The sequence below is a fragment of the Triticum dicoccoides genome, chromosome 1A, assembly GCF_002162155.2.
Source record: "Triticum dicoccoides isolate Atlit2015 ecotype Zavitan chromosome 1A, WEW_v2.0, whole genome shotgun sequence".
NCBI lineage: Eukaryota > Viridiplantae > Streptophyta > Magnoliopsida > Poales > Poaceae > Triticum > Triticum dicoccoides.
The window spans coordinates 19,148,196-19,153,865 of NC_041380.1; positions in this window are offsets into that span (position 1 = coordinate 19,148,196).

A 5,670-nucleotide genomic window follows, 5' to 3' on the forward strand; every position below is an offset into this window, starting at 1 on the left:
CATCTATATAGGGCCTAATGCGTTTTTCGATGCTAACTTTGACCAAATATTAGAGCAATGATATATGACATGCAACTTACACAAAGCACACCATTAAATTCGTCTATGAAAGGTTCTTTCAATGATATAATTTTCACATTGTGCATGTCATGTACTATTAATCTTGTCAATAGTCAAAGTCGGTCTTAAAAATTTCATTACGCCCTATATAGATGGAAGGAGGGAGTATGAATCCATGTTATGTCCGATTAAATTTTTTCGCTTGCTGTATAATGCATGTAACCTACTCATACCAACATTTTAGTGCATTCCAAATGTCTATAGTACCGCTGCAATTCGAACTAAATTTGAATTCGTTTCTCTATTTCAATAAGAATCTACAATCATGATTGTTGCCAACTTCAACCATCATAGTTTCCTTGCTATCCGCCAGATATAAATCGGACGGCCTATAATGCAGGATGGCAGGCACACCATCATCAACAACTCCATTTTTTATAAGAGTAGAGATAAAATATATTAAATGTAGTATAACATGTTCATAACCACACCATGTGTATCACCGTTATATATATTCACACATGCGTCGGTTTGAAACACTATGATAAATTCTTCAAATATCCGAATTCGCTTTTTATAATGAAGTATATATGATCTCTATTCGTCTTTTACACCCACACAACCCTCTTATCTTTGTAGAGAGCGAACTTTCTCTTGTGCATGCACACGCCCGCATCCCTCTCACCCTCCCTCAACATTCTCTAGCTCCATCGCGCAAATTCGTCTTTTCACTTTAGGTCGTTCACCCATGGTGTGTGTAGGCCCCCCAGCTCCTTCTTTACGGCACACATTGATCGATATGCCTCTCTATCCAGGTGTGCCTAGCACAAACACAAGCTTCCCCTCTTCTCTTGTCACCGTCCATGCCTCACTCCAACCACTCTTTTCATCGTTCTCGTACTCGCACACTCCTCCCCCCTCGATATAGTATTCCTCTCGTACCACCTCCTACATGCATCCCTCTCTCTCTCTATCCTTCTGCTCGTGCCTCATTTGCTTCTAATACACACATGCATGTATACCGATCGACCTCCCAACATATACCTAGATCAACTTTAACTACCCCCCATCGATCGACGTACCTCACAAGTTATGTCTCTCTTTTCTCTAACAAAGGGCGATTGATCTTCCTATGTAGTTACGTCTGCTTACCGGAGCCACATCGTCCCCCCTCATCATTCGTGCATGCCTTCTGACCCGTCTCTCACACGCACGTGCACAGACAACAAGCAGCCATCTCCTCTCTTATTGATATTGCGGGCGTGCCCTCCGTTCGTCTAGCAAGCCTATCCCACCATTTGTTAGAAGCAACTCCACTACCACCCCCTCGAACACTCTAGCTCTGTCTCTCTCCCAACCTTATTCCTCTCCTACACATATGCATGGATGCCGATCGATCTCCCTTAATACATGAGGAAGATCGATCTCCTTAATACATGAGGTAGGCCTATCTCCTCCTCCACACATATACCAGCCATTGTACCTCTATAGTTAATTGGGCTTCCCTCTTCCCCCACCACACACCGATAGTCAAGCGCTGCAGGTAGGTATCCATGCCACAGAGACAAACTGCACATGTCCCATCTCACGTTCCAATAGGCCAGCCACTCTATATCTTTGACGTGGGCACACACAAATTCGATGGCACTCTTTATCGATCACGCGCGCACACACACACACATCATCCCTCTCTTCGATTCTATGGACACCTCAAGCCGATGATACCTCCACTCTCTTCTCATGGATCACCCCATTTATATATATGTTATATCTAGGACTCTATTTCACACACATTGCATATGTTACATTTTTTGATTGACCCCCCCTCCCAAAAAAAAAACTCTCAAGAACCCACACATTATATCTCTCTAGGTTTGTATCTCTCTCACACAACCCCACGTAGGTGGTGTACGTATACAAGAAGAGAATAGGTGAACCGTGCACGTACTCACGCTTCATGCCCAGCCACACCCGCGCGGGTACATGGTGGAGCTCTTCTTTACGAAATGGCAGCCCACGTGCTAATTTGAACGCCTGTAGCGATTGTTTACCTAGGGAGGTCGTGTACCACGCGTGCACGAAACAAAGTTCGACTTGACGCATTGCCGCCTTATTTTTAAATAAAGCTATAGCGCTGAATGGCATGTACACAGAATATAAAATTATTTTTATGGAGAAAAAGGTAGTCCACTCACTATATACAATGGAGCCTGCCTGCCTGGTTTGTCGCTCTTCAGAGTATCTCACACAAGGCTGCGATGGCCTCTCTCTCTCTCACCGTTGGTCACTGATCCGGCTGCATCCCGTCCGCCGGGGGAAAGGGAGTGCGGTGGCCTCTCTCTCTCTCTCTCACCGTTGGTCACTGATCCGGCCGCATCCCGTCCGCCGGGGGAAAGGAAGGAAGTGCGTCGTTTCTCCGTTCGATGGCGCCGAGGCAGCACGTCGTGATCTGCGGTACATGCCGTTCTCTGTGGCCAAGCTCTGGCGCGGCAGGGCCTACGCCACCTTCTCGCAGATTCCGCCCGCCGCTGCTCACCTAGTTACATCCCGACGACCTCCAGGTATCCCCTCCGGCCTTGCTCCACTGCCCGTCTTCCCACGTCACTGCATGTGGATCTTCCATAGTTTTTGCCCAAAACGTAGCTCGTCCGGCGTACTTTCCATATTGCATTCTCGTCCTCACACCGTTTTAGACAAACACAACCGTGTTGTTATCTTCCCTTAGGACAAGGAATATGCTTCTTTTTTGTCGTCGCATGTGTCATCAACTGTTATTGGCCAGTAATTGTTTCCTTCCTACCTTTTTTTGCAAACAGGGCTATCCATTTCACCTCGTTGCTATTGCGACCTTTTGGTGAACTGCACAAATTACTTTTTTCTTAAGAGTGTTTTGTGCAGTTGTACTAAAATGTCACACGGGCAACGTCTCTACATTTCAGTGCGACTGCACAAAGGGAGATTGGTTTTGCTCTATCCTCCTCATCCAACTCCGAGTCTAATCTTCTCCAACTAGTTAGTCTTAAGAGAGACTGCAAAGGTGACCGACTTCTACTCGTGTGTTTCATCAGCAGTCCTCTATTATCGTAATCACACTTAATATATTTTAGTGGAATTGCACAAAATGATCGGAATGTTGCATGCTCCAGACATCTACTTTTTTTCCCAACATGCCTTGTTGATTTAGACAGAGCTGGGGGGACGTTGCTGCCAATGAAAGCATGGATTAATTTTAATTTAACACCTTCTCACAACTCTGTCTTTAGTTGTGATGTAATTATTAGCTCTGATCTGCTAATAATTGACATGCATTAGCAAGTAGGTTAGTTTTTTATTGTTTCTGAAAGATCATCGATGGCAAGACCTGCGAAACAAAAGTTGAAAGCTCACACCATTGTACAATTTCATGTCGCTAGAAAATTATTTGTATAGTACATCAATTATGTAAACAAATGATGGAAGCTTGGTAGATTGCCAGAAGCCTCTTCATCATCCGGGTCCATGTGCCATGCACAAAATTATACTCCTTCATTCCTAAATATTTGTCTTTTTACAAATTTCAAACGCGCATATTTTAGATTGTAGATTCACTCATTTTGCTTCGTATGTGTACTCCCTCCGTTCCTAAATATTCTATTCGTCTTTCTAGAGATTTCAACAAGTGACTACATATGGAGGAAAATGAGTGAATCTACACTCTAAAATATGTCTATATACATCCGTATGTGCCAGTCTATTTGAAATCTCTAAAAAGACAAATATTTGAGTAGTCACTCGTTGAAATCTCTAGAAAGACAAATACTCCGGAGTATATTTAAGAACCGAAGGGGTAGTGCACAACCGCATGGGAGACTCAGCCCGGTCGTTGCGCCGCATTAATAGTGAGTAATGAGCAGTCAAATCATAAGCCCCACCTTTCCCACTGTAAGTTGCTCTAAAGAAGCAACCATCAATACGCTCTTCTTTGAATCCGCTCATACTACTCCATCCATCACTGTTTATACAGCGCGCTTCAGAAAAAAAGAAAAAAATCTGTGGGACTAAGGCGACTAGCAATCGACCTGAAAAATAGCATTAGTAGTTATAGCACATCGTCTATTACTAGAGGGAATAATGCGTACACACATGCATGCAGTGCTTTCACCCCGGGTACACACATGCATGCACTTACTCCACTCTGTAGTAGTACAGTACATGGAGAGAAAATTTTGGACTTGATTGCGGTTACCACGCCCTAATTAATTGAGAATTAAACCAAATTGCGATGAAAATGCATTGAGAGAAATGCATCATAATGAAGCGCGCCCTGTAAACTGTGACGGAGGGAGGAGTAGTATGAAGGTGAAAAACCAAGTACGCGTATGGCCAGTCGGTCAACGCACCTCCTCTTGGCATATCATTAACATGTGGGACAGGAGTGTGAGAAAACCGATCTCAATTGACGGCAAAGAGCCAACCCGCCGTTCCTTGAGAGAGACGAGGAGCGAGAACACACAGACGGGCTCGCACAGAGGCCATGTTCGAGCATGGTTGGTTGATCGATATCATTCATTACATGTTGGGCTGCCGTTTTCCGCCCTTGTCCGGAATAAACATGTACTTTATCAGAGATAAAAAAATAAGAGTACAGACGCTCCACCATGCGGTTCTAGTAGTAGTACTACTCGTACTACTATGCTTGGCTCTTCGCCTCTTCGTGAAGTCGAACAATGATGGTACTCCGCATGTTGGGTACTACAGTGTATGCCTCCGACAACCTGACACCGAATGGACTGATGTATGTCCACCGAGGGTAGGTTGCATTAGTCAACAGGCGTAAGCGAGCTTCACCTTGTCCTGCAAGCTTCTCCTCGTTCTGCGAGTTGACAAGACACACCAAAAAGTAGTGCTAGTCCATACTCCCTCCTTTCCGGTTAATATGGCTTAATCTTTTTTGCGGGTAAATGAGAGAGCTTTATTCATATATAAGCATTCTTAGGACGATCAGCCAAGACACTGGTCACTAGGAAGCGAGGTACCCCGCAGAAAAAGAAGTAGGAAGCGAGGTGTTTCATCAAGCCAGCTCTCGGCCACATTCAAAGTGCGGCAAGCATGGTTCGCACGAAGATGCGCCGCAAGGTTTGCTGACCTGTTTACATGCTGAATAACAAAAAAGAGAAAATATTACCGAGGGCTACTATTTGTAATAGGATATGAGCCAGAATTAAGCGAGAATTGTGGCGAGTGTTCCATGTAATCAAATTCCATTATAACATGCGAGAACCCTCAAAGAGAACAAAATGTTTTGAAGATTGCTTTATCACATTTTTATTGCAAAGTTGAGCTTGGAATGTTGTGGCATGCGGCATCACGATCTGTTCACCGTGCCTCCTGAGAATAATGCTTCGTATTGTTTTGCATGTCGATCTAATGCCAGTGATTTGCTTGTTAAGAAGATCATACTCTTCTGTTGTTTCCATGCTTAAGAAGTTCATCGTCTGATGTTTCATTCATAGCCTATACGACAAGTCGGGTAGGTTAGACGTGAAACCATATGATCTTTTGACCAACTCATTATATTAGGCCGTGATTGGATCGTCGTTTTCTAACCAAAACCGCTTGTAAAACTGACGC